The sequence below is a fragment of the Larus michahellis genome, chromosome 8, assembly GCF_964199755.1.
Source record: "Larus michahellis chromosome 8, bLarMic1.1, whole genome shotgun sequence".
NCBI classification, from domain to species: Eukaryota; Metazoa; Chordata; class Aves; order Charadriiformes; family Laridae; genus Larus; species Larus michahellis.
The window spans coordinates 15309134-15323596 of NC_133903.1; the positions used below are offsets into that span (position 1 = coordinate 15309134).

General features: G+C 34.3%; 1 protein-coding gene across 45 annotated transcripts in view; it reads right to left on the bottom strand.

The window, feature by feature from the left end:
• RBFOX1 (RNA binding fox-1 homolog 1) overlaps positions 1-14463 on the bottom strand; it is a 910365-nt gene that overhangs the window by 580184 nt on the left and 315718 nt on the right. The gene's annotated exons all lie outside the window — the stretch shown is intronic.

Consider the following 14463-nt stretch of genomic DNA (forward strand, 5'->3'; position numbering starts at 1 on the left):
GGTATTTCTTAAAGTGTGAGGCAGGAATTAAACTGTCTCCCTCCAGATCCAGAGGGACAAGATCCAGAGGGACAAGAGAAGGCCTGTTAATAGTATTGGTCAAAAAACCCCTGGCAATTAAAAAAAATAAAATGTTATAATACTATTTTTAACTAAATTGTTTGGGGTTTTTTCTTAAGTTCTGCAACATTACATTGTACTTGATAAGCCAGAAAAGAAACAAAGGTAAATCTTAAAGGAAACTCCTGAAGAGGACATTGTGATGACAAGTAAAGTGGAGTTTTATATCCATGTTTCAACTGGTGAAGAGGATTCTGTTCAGACCATGAACGTCTCCCTAAGCAACTAAAAGTTGCACTGTTGTTTATGATGATTAATTTCCTAGGCTGTTATGTTTTAAGGTAATAAATTATTTACATTGAACTTCAGTAAAGCTAAATGAGTTCAGACTCAGGAAGACATTTTGAAGGTGTGAAAAGGATTGAGAAGAGGGGTACTAAAATAAAATGACTAGACAAAGAATCCTGTCAGCTTTAGAGGGTAAAAATTGTAAAAGTAAATGTCATGATTGACTGTCAAATATGTATAGCTGCAGCAAAATTTTGAGAAAATATTTTTGATTCAAAGTTTTCAGGACTGAAGCAAGAGAATTTTAAGGTTTTGAAGACAGGGAAGTATATCTGGTGATGGTACTGTATTGTACTACTCCAAAAATGTGAGGGGAAAAAACCCAACAAGACATTAAAACTTACAGTCAGGATACCATGCATTCCACAGAATGCTCAAACTATATCTTATAGCAAGAATTCTGGATTATATTCAACTACAGTTATGCAGGTGCAGTAAGACTGTGTACATCATATGCCAAGCCACTATTAGAAATGTAAATAAACAATTAGGAAAGCTCCTTTTCAAAAACACTGGGTAGAATATCCAGAAACAAATGTAGCTTAATTGATAGATAGATCTTCCTGTTTCCTACAGACTACGAAATTTCTGTCAGCAACATCAGTAAGACCCCATGCCATGGTGAGCCAAGAAGCATTAATCCAGAAAAGATTCATTCTTACTCAGTGCTCTAACAGATTGAAAGGGTTAGAGCTGATGCACTTTACCAGTAATTTTTTAACAGATAAGAAACTTGACAAGTGTTTAAGTAATTAAAATAATATCCAATTAGTGTTTCTTTCTCTAAACTCCTTTTTTTTTTTTTTCAAACAGATTCTTTGATGCCTTTTCCCTTTAGGTTAAAGAACTTCCCCTCAGTACTACACAAAATATATTTGGTAAAATGAAAATAACGTATAAACAGAATATGGAATGGGTTGCCAGGGGAAAGCTAACCTATTTTACTATCTGGATGGATCGTGACACCTTCAGTTAATTTAAGAAAAAAAAGTTACCTATTTTTATTAAAGGATTAAAGCATTACGAATCTTCTCCAATTCATAACTCAAAGATAAAATACAGGCAAGTTGTAACCAGTAAATCTATTTTTGAAGCAACAGAACCTACACTGCAAGATTTAAAATATGTCTATACTGACATAAAGAGCTTCATATTTAAAATATTACAGAGACTGAGACTGCATGTCCTGGTTTGTTTACTTTGAGTCTAACAACAAAGACACACATTAAGTATGATTTAAAGCTCACAGCAAGAGACTAGGAATCAGCAGATACAACTACTGAGTAATCCCACTTGTACCTTGAGCCTGCCGTAGATCCTGAGGCAATTCGCCCGCTTTCAGATTTCTCATCTATATGGAGGGAGCAGATAACAATACATACCTATCTACCACAGGTGTTTCAAAGTTAAGTTCTTCAATACTTGGAGAGTTGCCTCAAATTTCTGTCTTACTCAGATGCTAAAAATAATTACACTGATATTTTGAAGGCACGTCAGTGGATTTCTACTTGTGCAGTCTTTTAAAACCAAGGTACTAAAAAGTTAGTTCACTGAAAAAATGTATTTGCTTTCAGGAAAGCACTTTTAGGATACTTTTGGTTCTGTTTACATGACACAGGCTATACTATTTTAATAATCTGTGCTTGAGATGTATGGTGATGAGGGAATTATTGCGCACCTGGGGAGATAGTGTAATTAGAAAAGTGGCACAGTAGGGGAATAAAAATGATTTAAAAATTTTCAGAAATTAACCAGTCACTATTCCACTGATGTTTGTTTTAAGTTGCTATAGGAGCATCCAAGTGAGAAGCATGAACAGAGAATCAAAGGAATTTGTGGTATTATAAATAATTAAAATTTCTGCCCTATCATTTCTCAAGGCTCATAAGAAGCAAGGACGTGCAACCAACTGGGTCAGACAAATGAATCCATTCACACAGCTGGTAAAAGAGCCTGCCTGAGCATAGCTAATGTGCTGGAGTAGGAATATTTGAGCAGGTGTAATTATACTAATGATTTATTGAATGTTTGATTAATTGGAAATTAAGTGAATGCACAGTGGCAGAATTGTCATAGCAAATCGTTCAGCTGTTTGGTTAAAAGGTGCTCAATCTCCATTTAGTAAAGCAATTAAGAACATCCTAAATCATGGAAATGAATTATCTGTGCAGAATTATCTGATGTAATAATACTCTTACACACAAACTAAAACCTATGAACAAACTACCCTAACAAGGAGTGAAATCATGAACATGTGAACTTGAAACACAACTATCTCAAATTGCTCACAAAAACCAAGGATTAAGCGGCCCTCCTGACTTCCTGAGATATAACGTGGGAGACAAAGAAAGATAGATTTGTCTGAATAAAGTCTAAGCACCCAATCTAGAAGGCACTCTAGAAAACTCTGGAACAGGCTCACACTACAACTGATTAATCAATCAATTGTTAACAAAGCTATAACCCAGGTAAGTCTTTGATTTTATGTTTTGAACAAGTATTGTTTTAGAGTAACTTAATAAAGAAGCCTTACCATAGCCTTATTCAAGTTTTTCAAGCAAAGGTTAGAGAATCCGCCAAAGTAGGGTTCAGACATTTCTTTTTCATTCTGAGTTCACTGATTACAGGTCAACTCCAATTCAAAATGACTCTGAGCACTAGAGTTACAGGCTCAGCTTGGGATATGAAATCTTGCTGTTCCCTGGCATATTTTGACCAATCATTACCATTTAGATCCAGAATCTGTCTTGCAATATCCTTTTGATAATGTAGTTAATAGAATAAAGCAAAGTCCCTTCATAACTGAACTGGGATCTTATCAAAAGACTAAGATTATATAATGCAAAGCTAGAATCAGAACATGCAAATGAGGAGTCAGACTGCAGCAGGTAGTTAACAGATAAGAGGTTTACTATTCTTATCATCTGAAGTATTTGGTAAGGCAGTTCAGAAAATTTTAGAAGAGAACTGTAAGCCCACAGCTAGTTCCTGGAACATCATATTTCTTTAGGAGTTCTATAAAAAAAACAAACATAGACTTTACTATTAATCGTGATCAGTTTAACGGAGCCTGACAGGACAGGATCAGGAAACCACAGGCATACTGCAAACCCAAACTAACATCAGGGCCAGTAATTTATTTAATACTTCTGTGGAAGGAATATGTTTGTATGAGTGGGACAGTGGTGCCAGCTTTGAAAAGGCACATTACTCGGAGCACTATTATGTTTGAATGTTTCTGCTTAAGTTTATGCATATTTATGTGTGACAGCTGAATCACAGTTATGTAAACAAGCTGTCTTCTATATAAAACTGGTTTTGTTTTTTTAAGTCATCCATATATAGAAGAAATCCTTTATTCATACAAAGCAAACAGCTCTGCTTAATTACTAATCACAGCCACGACTTAAGAGCACCTAGCAGTGACAGAAGATTTGAAGATTTTCATGTCAAATCATGGTGATTGTTTTCCCACAAGGCACTAATTATGTCATGATGCAAACAGTATAATGTCTTTAGTTTAAGCACAGAGTTCTAATGATCAGAATTAAAATCAATCCGTGTTTTCTACGTTTATACTCTAAGAAGGACTCTTGTTCTTTCCATTAATTTTTTTTCTCATTATGAGAGGAAAGAGTGGTGGCCCTGTGAGCTTGTTGAAACTTACAAAAGCAACAGGACTGAAGAGAGATCAAGTGAGCTACATCCTATTACTTCTATGCTCACTTTCAATTTGAATAGCTCCTTCAGTAATACTCGAAAACACTTCATACTATAACCACAGGAAAATGGATGCCACTTGACAGAGTCAAGCGTGGAGCAAGTCTGTAACATCATAGTGCTCCTCCTTTCCCACTTAGTGGCAGAATCCTCTGATCCTGATTAACAGAAAAGCTTAATTAAAATAAAATTAGCACTCTTTGCTTTCCCTGCTGTCCTCCCTGCTGTGAAAAATCTACTGGTACACCAACTTGTAATTACTAAATTGACTTATTTAAAAATGTGTTCTTTGAATTTCCATTTATCATATTTTGTTCTCTAGCCAATATGGCTTTTTGCCACTTCAACAAAAACAAACACCACGCTTCCATCCATATAAAAGATGACAATATAAAGACCAATGCTACGCTCAAAATTGTCTATCAAGCAGTTGAAATATTACTTATGGTTTTACATAACCCTACACTCCTGAAAACATGCATAATTGATATTAACATGCAAACATAACAAATGGCACATACACCTAGTAAGCTATTCACAGAGAAATCTTGTGAGGTTAGAAACACTAGAGAGAGAGACTACTAAACACGACAGAAACACATTAGAGGGAGAACCTAGCAAAACAGTGAGCAACTGATTCACCACACCATCATTTCTAACTCGGTGACTATCAATATACCAGAAATGGGAATTCACTTTCCTATTTCCACCTTAATGCTAAAAGGCTAAAGGAAGCTTGACTGGAATTTAGTAGTTTAGGGTTTGTTTGTTTTTTAAACCAAAATTACAATAAGCGCACGAAACAAAGATATTTAAAAACAGACAAGGTCAAAACCTACCCATTATTTAAAAGAGAGGTATGCCAATAATGAGAATAGCCAGCTAGGGTACAGTCAGAAGTGATTATAGTCAACCCGATTAAATTAAGAAAAGAAAATAACAAAGACATTTTAGGTTATTTCCAATAATTATCATTTGTATCTTGTGCTGCTGTGCTGCTGTATATGGCAGGACTTGATTTCTTTTATCTATAGACAAACAAGAAGCACATTACTTTATTACTACTGATATACCAAAGGTAAAGAAAATAAATTTGAGTGACTATGAAACTAGTTTCCTCATGTAGCTGCAGGAAGAAAGCCTCTTGCCAAATAGAAAGTCTCCATCAAACACTTTCCTTCACCAATAATATGGCACCATGTTTCTATACCAATAAGAAAGAAAAATAAAAAATAAAAATAGATGATGGAACGTGTGTAAGACACAGAAAATGTGGTCTGACAAGAATAAAATAAATATTAATCATTCAGGTCATTTTCCAGATATCACCTGTATCTACGTACAGAAAGCTGCAGAGGAAATAGGTTCAAATAGCTTTTCATTAACATTCTGCTTCTATTTGGCTTCTATCTGATTTGAACAGATGTTGATATTGGAACTACCTAGCATATAGTAATCCCGCACCCATAAACTGTATTTATCAATGTGGGATCAAGAGAGATTCTCCTTTGCTAAAAGAGTACTGAAAAATTAAGAAAAAATTACATTATTTGATTACATTGCTCCAGGGACTTCGATTACATCAACCATCTAATAGAAGAAACAGAGAATAGGTCATCTAAGAAAATAAGAGATCAGCCTATTTAGTATTTAATGAAATTCTCAGGTTTGTCTGCAGTATAGATTTCTGTATAAATTGAGAAACAAAAATAATATATTGGATATTTAAGATTGAAAATAATACTTGAAAAATCTAACACTGCAATAGCGATTACCATATGCCAGAAGGAAGGAATAAAGTGTAGGTTTCTAGCTTTAGAGTGAAGTATGATATCCCTCTTTTTTTTCTTTTCTTTGAGATCACAGAAAAGAAGAATGCAACTGTTTTGCTGAGTTGCTTTGCTGAAAGTATCAAGAATCCTCAACAAAACACTCTTGCCATGAAAGAACTCTCAATACAGGAAGGGTAAAGCTCAGTGAACAGTGCTTGAGGAAACCAAGACAATCACCTGTATGGAGATGTCAGCAACATAATAGATTTCGGATTTAAAAACCCAGTATCTTCTGCTTTTAAAACAACGCACATTATTTAACTTTGTTAAGATTCTTCCTGAAAGCTAACTGCAAACCTCCCAATTTCCTCCTAAAAACCGTGTACGTACTCCTAGCAATATACTTTAGGATAGCCCAGGAAATCTTCAATAAACAAAGGCAACTGTTAAGTCGTTCAGAAGTCTTTCAATTGCTTTCACTGTCTTAACCAGTTATGAGGGTTTTTTTTTTCCCTTCGTAGCCAATGGCCAAGCCACAGTGCCTGAAAAACCAAAATCTGTTTGTAGACGGAGTTGTGGATAGCAATTCCCACTTCTCTTTTCACTCATTGGGCAAAATTTTAATAAGTAATCCACAAACATAATATTTTTCTTCCTAAATAAATACATAATTCCATTATTTAAATAGATGTACACACGCACACCCATATGCATACTCAACTAGAGGTGATGAAATCTCTCTCATCAACTCCTGCACATTGAGAACATATGTCAATAAGCCACTTGATAACAAGCATACTGAGACACATCTTGCCTTGTCCTCATCAGTTTCCTGAGGTCCCCTTTTTTAGAGCAAGACAAACGCTGCAACTCATCCTGCACAAACAGGCCAAGGCAAACATCAAGGTCGTTTTCAGAGAGGCTCAGCCTGACAACAGACAGAGGAACTATTCTCAGTAGATGCTCAGACTATGAAAATGAAAATAGCATAGGATCTCTATCCTGTCTTGACCAGCACTGTTTTGTGTAAATACTGCCAAAAGTCTGTACAACAAAGTTATTTACTAGAAAGCAAATGTTTTAAGGAGTGACCATTTCTTCATTTGTTCATTGGTTAGAAGGCCTGAATTCGTTGTCTGCCTTGTAAAACACATGAATGCATGCACGTTATCTCTGACCCACTCGAGATTTTCAGGAGAAATTTTCATTTCATCATTAGGGACATAATTCCCAACATAAATACTTTCAATTTTACAGCAGAAAACAATAATTTTAATGAGCTATTAACTGTCCCATCTTGGGATGTTCCACAACTTTATTTTTCACTTTTCAGTTCACTTTCTGGTTATTTTATACCATTAACGTAAGCTGCATACTACTGCAACAGTGACAGCACAGACTGCACGTCTGAAATCACAAAAGCAAACAAAAATTTCACTTTAGTATGTAACATATAACACATATATGTTGTTTATATAACCCAATCAATAATTAAACTGTAGTAGAGAACAAATAGTATTCATAAGTCATGCAATCTTCTGGTTTTTTAATAGATGGTAGGTGGCAAATCTCTATGGTAAAGCCAGCTAAAAATATGGTGGTAGTGGTGGGGAAGATGCTGTAGCAGTTTCATTGCTTTTTGTTTTAGTTTAAGCCAGGTGCCTAGGAGACTTTAAGTACATTAGGAATCAGTGATGGAATGTGGTACACAGTTCTTGAGATATTACTGCTTAAAGCATCTTGGTGCCAATTGTTGTAGTGATGAGGGCCTGCTGCTTGCCACCAGGCAGAAAGGTTTCATTAACCAACCCCTAGGATTTATCCTTTACGATGTTTTTGACATTTACACAACATTTTTCATTTTTCATTACCCCAAGGAAAAACAAGGGGGGAAAAGAATAAAGGATCTCTTGTTTGCCAGACCATCATTTAAAAAGACTGAGCTGGCTTTATGAAAGTTTTTTTATGCAGTCATTTTTGATTTAATACGGTATTATAATCAGCAAAGAACTAAATGCTTTTCTGGACTTTGTAGTTTATATAGGGAATCATTAGAAACAACATTCCCCATATTTTATGTTTTATTAACAGACACCAAAAAAAATAAAAACACTCTTAAGCCCCTCTTACCTCAGTCTTGGTGCTTATTTTCAGCATCTAGATGGCTAAATTTTTTTTGGTGTAAACATATGCATTACTACATAGGTATATTAACATCAGTTGACAGTGTGATATGGGAATTGTATGTAATACATACCAAAATAAGCATGTGTGGGTATTTTCCTATTAGGCAAAAATTTTTTAAAACTTATGCAGCTTCCCCCCCCAACCTGATACTTTCTAAACTGAATTGGTGGGTAAAATTACAGTTATATGATATCAAGTTGGTGGTCTATAAAGGGAAAAATGGCAGATGAAAATATTGTTTTCTTTCTTCCGTGCGCATCAGTATTTTTGCATGCTTTATCTGGAATTATGCATGTCTCATCAATTTAGCAAACAGACAGGGTGAAAACTCACACATAGGAAAACTTTATTTACCGGAAAATGTTAATTAAACATTATTTCTAAAGGCTTTTTAAAAATTATTTTTATATTTATATATATATAAAAAAAAATTCACACTTTTTTTCCTTCAATGCATAGGAATGAAATTTACCATAAAAAAATAATCTGCATGCCGATCATAAATACATTTCTTTTCCTCAACTAGCTCCTATAACCACCACATTCCCCACATTAAAATAGGTAGTTTTGCAGAGAATATTGAAGGCCAGCAGTTCTGAGCTTTTGTTTTCTTCTTTCTTTGCTTTTTTATAATGTGAAAGCATTTTGGAGTTGAGAATAGTTTACTTGGTGATATCCAGCCCTCTCCTACCTATCATCACAGCACAAATAGCATGATGAAAGAACAACCCTGTCTATAATGCTGTCATACAAAAACTGAAAGCCAGTCATAAGAGTGTTTCACATAAAATCAAAATATGAGCAAGATTTAAGAGCTCAAAGCCTTTGGAAATGTCCCTCACGTTTCTTCCTCTGTGTTTGCAACAGCTAAATAGTACCTTGTGATCTTCAGGGTGAGAACATATGAATAATCTACACTAATCAAAGAGTGAGACGATAAATACCTTTCCACACTAAGCAGCTGCATATTCCCATATAGGAAAAATAACATAAAAAGGCATCCATAACGCCCCCGTGATTTAAGATAAGTGTGGCTGTACGTGAGTACATGAGCATCTTAAAAGAGAAGTAAATTATTAGACTGTACATATGTTTGTCCAACTGCCAAGGCCAAAGGAATATCCTTGATCACAATGCACTAGTATTTTTCCAATGATGTCTGAAACAAAAACCAAGGTTCTGTAATGATCATGCCCAATATTACAACTTGTTTGTTTGTTTTGATTGCTTAACTGTCTGTGTCACATTAAGGCAAACTGAGAGGAAAGGTTCTTCCTAATATTCCCAGAAGATTCTGGTATCTGTATGAAGTTTCAAATGCCTTCAACTATCAACAGCTTCCCCACCACACAGACTTGCCATGGGGCTGGCTTATTTAGGATTAAAAATATCATGAAAAAGCTTTCTATGGGACTTTATAAACCATTGGAAGAAATTCTAAGATCAGAAGTCTAAAAGAGTCATTGGACACTTTGAATAAAACTCAAGGTAGAGGCTCATCATTAGTCCATTTTTTTTTTCCTGCTTCCATTTGAAGATAAGCCAGCATTATACGTCTGGAATAATGTGCTCAGGAAAACATTAAAAAAAATTGTATTCTTCATAAAAAAAAAAAAAATCCACTATATTCTATAAAACACTGAAGGTGTTTGACTTTTCCCTCAAAAGAACACCATTTATACTAAAAATGAGATTCCATTTTACAGCATCTTAAAATAAATAAAAGAGGTTTTTAAATCAATGGTACATTTAACGTGTAAAATAAACCAGTACAGTGTTATAGTTGCCACAGATACAATTTCCAGCATCCAGGTAAACCATAGCACCTTAATGATGGCCAAAAAGGATGTAGTACACTGTTAAAAGATCTTCTTATCAATACTATCACAGTCTACATCTAAGCTTCTTCACACCCATCCATATAGTCTCTTCATGAAAACATTTGTTCCATGTCTTTAAGAAACGTTTGAAATTTATCAACAATGCAAATAGGAAGGAACTAAATACACAAATAGCAACACTGTTCAACAGCAGGCACTGAAGAAAGTCTAACCTGAAGTCCTTGTCAGGGACCAGAAGAGATGACAAAACAAGATCATTTATTTCCAAAGAAATCAGAAGAAATATTAAACTTTCAGAACTGCTGGTCACTAGATAACAGTCCTCTTGCACTGAATATTTCATTTTCTAGCCAACCGATTACCTGTGAAAGTGTCTAATCAGGACAACCACATAGCTCCCTGCTGCCAAAATCTATGTTAGCAGGAAGGCACTATGGTAAACTGGCTGCCAGTATAAATCAAGTCAGTGTGTGAAAGGGAGGGACCAAGAGCACTCCATTTTTCTCTCTGTGTGATGGTTTGGAGAATTAATGTTCACGTTTAATACTAAGTCAATAACTCTCCAAATCATAAAAACTGAAACAATAGGGGATTTTTTTTTTTTACCTGCCTTTGCATTTTATGCATTTATGTATTTTCAAGTTTTTCACCACCACTATAAAGAAACAGACTTTTTTTTTTTTTTTTGTGTTGCCATTTGCCAACTGTTAAGTATGGAAAACTTAAATCAAGACTGAGACAACAAGAAATTTCAAGTAGTGGACTCGTGAAGAAATAATCTAGAAAACTGCACATTTAAGAACTGGGGAGAATTTTTAAGGCAGCTGCACACTTCCGTGAAGGCACATACATATCTAAGTAAAACAAAATCTTTAAAGAACAGCTATAGGAAATTTTGAAATTATAGGACCACACAGTATCAGTAGCTTTTTCACCTTTTTCCTAAAGAGAATCTGGAACACCTAATTAAATGTAAGCATTGATTTCTTTTAGCATTCTTTAAGTTTGAAATTAGTGGATCTGCTTTTCAAAAACTTCTAATACCAAAATAAAGAGAGAAGAAAAAAAAAAGAAAAAACAGAAAAATTAAACACTAGTTGTCAAAAAAAGTTATTAATTACTTGCAGAGATGGTGTATTAACCATTTTAGTAAGACAGATTTACTATTACAGGATTCTGATTAAGACAACTGATATAATCTGTATAATTAATCTATGTCAACTCAAAGAGATTCTTATCTCCTAGAAGAAATTGGTAAAGACAAGAAGAATTGATTTCCTGCCCCTCCCATCTCTCAGATGAACCCATGTTTGAGGAACAGCATTACTGGTTTGTTATTTACTATAAACCAAAATCTCGCCAATATATTTAGCAAACTTCTAAGGATGGAAAGGCTAGTGCACATTGTCATCACAAACAGAAAACAGTAAACTTAAACTAGTGAGCAATTACAGAAGGTTTTGTTTGAATGCAAAGAAATGGCTAAACTAGAGAATTTCACACATCTCACATCAACAATATCACAATATTGCCTTCTGCAAATTAAAAAAAAATAATCATGTGCATTATTCAAAAATAGATTTTTATATATATGAAAAATTAAGATAGTTCAAAATAACCAAGTTTATGTCACTGTAAGAATGGCTGGTTTCTAGAACAACAAAAGTTTTTCTGTGACCTAGTAAAGCCTCAATACAGGTGGAACTGTTTATAACAATAAACTTCACTTTGAAAAGTTACATAGGAAAAGGAGCAAGACAAGTCATACAGGAAAATCCACAAAGAAAAACGCAAATAAATATTTGCCTGAAATTTTGGCTTTATGGACTTCTCTGAAAATAAAAAATTCTCCAAACCTTTGTACAAATCCATTACTTCCATTATTGACAGGTAGTATTTATATGCCTTGATCATACAGTATCAGCATCATTTTCCAGTGAATTTTTTTCTCATAACCTTATCTCTGAAAAGGCCAAGGTTACATAGAAGACATTATTTCTGTGAGACTTCCTTTCAAAGGAAAACTATTAGCTACATTGTTAAATAGGCAAAGTTCTATTGCATAAGTTTCTTTATCAAATGAAACTATTGTGCAAGTTGATGCTTTTTTTTATAGATTTACATGACAGAAATTGGGATAAAAATAACTATGGTGATGGTAGTCTTTATCTGTATCTTTAGGGCAACAGTCTGCATTTGGTATTGTAATGGGATATCTCTACAGAGCTTAGTACTTAGTACCCTTTGCTCGAATCACATTTTCTGCTAAATGTACTGTTCTTTGAAATATAATTAGCTGTCAGCAGAAACCTAATTTCAAGAAACTGTTCCTGGTGTTTAATGGACTTCAAGAATCTGTGTCTACAACTCAGCCTAGGTAACCACACGTGCTCATTAATTATACAGAGAAGTTTGCGATTAGAATTAATCTCTCATGTAATACAGTAAAACAATGTATGTTGTGTTGCCACACAGCTTTGCAAAAACTGGACAAACAGCTTAGCCAAGTTGTTATGAATGTTCTGTTACTGACACTTATCATCACGGGCTCACTCCTAAAAGCAAGAATAACCACCTGCTCACAACAAAACCATTCAAGATTAGCTGAATGACCATTTCAAAAGAAATTAAAATATCAAGTAATATTGTGGGAGGATTGCAACATCTGAAATTGATCATTTCAGTGTAGCCTGTGTATAGGCAATCAGAACCAGAGACTTAGTGAAGAATAATAGAAAGACTTCTCTATGGAACCAAGCTTTGGAAGCCAGCAGTAGACTCTAAGAATTTTTTGTAAGTAGAAAAATAATATGAATTCTTCCTCAAACAGCCAGTTTCTCCATCCAATTGAATAACCAAGTAATTCGTTCTCTTCAGGCAATAGCCAGCCCTTGCATTGTACAATAATTCCATCATTTTCAAAAGAAATTAAACTGATATAATTATAAAAAAGACAGTGGTCAGATATTTTAGGAACATCTTGTCACAGATTAGTACTCAGTACGAAATATTAAGTTAGAAAATAGGCCATAGTAAGTTGAAGTTGTTTCTTTTTCCTACAAGATAAGGTCCCTGATAGAACACTGAATCTCTGTCAGCTTGTTTATATTTTTAATTTCCCTCTTTCATAACAGCTAGATATTTAATATCACTGGATAACTCTTATTGACTGTGAAAGATCTTTCAGGATTCTCAAGTACTTGCTATACTAATAGAAATGCAATTAAGAATAATTTAGTTAAAAACTGTAAATCGTAACTCCACAGTGCATACCTCTACTCCTAGCCATATGGACTTAGTTCTGAGATGCATTCAAAATACAATATCCATACAGCAGAATCTCTTCTGCACTAAATCCTTATTAAAATTACATTGGCAGTTGATTCCAACTCCATTAATCCCTAAACAGGTTATTAAATAATTAGAAAATACCATAAATGTAAACTTCATGTCTTTAAAGAGCACTATTACAAAAGAGATGACACATACTAAATTTAGCCTGACTTTTTAATGGATTCTTATCATTAAGCACAAAGATAAAAATCAGCCTCACGACATAAAGGCAACAAGAATAAAAGCCTGTATTTAAAAAAAAAAAAAAGCCCACAACTAAGGAAAACTTAATTATAGAAGTTGCAACTTCGATGCTTTGTTGCACAAATTTATAGATTTCACAGGACAGAGCCACAGATCCAATTGTGTTAATCAGATATCTAGACAGGCAATCATTATAGCCAGTCTAGCTAGCTTTAAACATACACAAAGACTACTATTAACACAGCATTAGCCAAACCAAGTAAATTCAGAACTTTACAATTTCTATAAGAACTTATTCTTCAGTTGCATACAGAATTAAGTTGGATATCATTAATGCGTCTATCAACTAGAATTTACCCTTCCATAGATTATAAACAGCTGTATGTATATAATCTAAACACCATACTTGGAAATTCTGATAAAAACTTTAATGTAAGTAATGACAACTGAACTTAAATTTAGAGCTATTTCTTGCACTCCATTTTACACTTTCTAGTACTATTTAATGTAAGAGACCAAATACACTGTGAGACAATATGCATTATCACATCAGCAGTTCATCATCAATGGCAGAAAGAATATATAGAATAGTATAGGTGAGGCAATTTCTGATTTATTGTTTACACAATTGCTTTACTGTAATACCTACAAAAAAGTCATTTTCCCTACAAACAGCCATGGCAGGTAAGCTCCCCACCTGCTATTAAGCTTACCAATCAAAAAAAAAAAAAAAAAAAAAATCACATTCAGCTACACGATATGCCTGCAAATAAATGCCTGACTAAGTAGCCAGGTCCTGCAAGTCCTGCAATGTGCCCTGCAGGCCATAGAAGTCAGACTTTAACTGACTGGCTAGAAGAAACAAGTTAATAGTTGTCGGTCTCTGGTTTATCCCCAGGAGTTTTACGCTAGAGTTTTACAGTAAAATAATCCACTACTAATTTCACCCTCCTTTCCATAAATGTTAAACATCATATAAGCCTATCCCTCAAGGACAC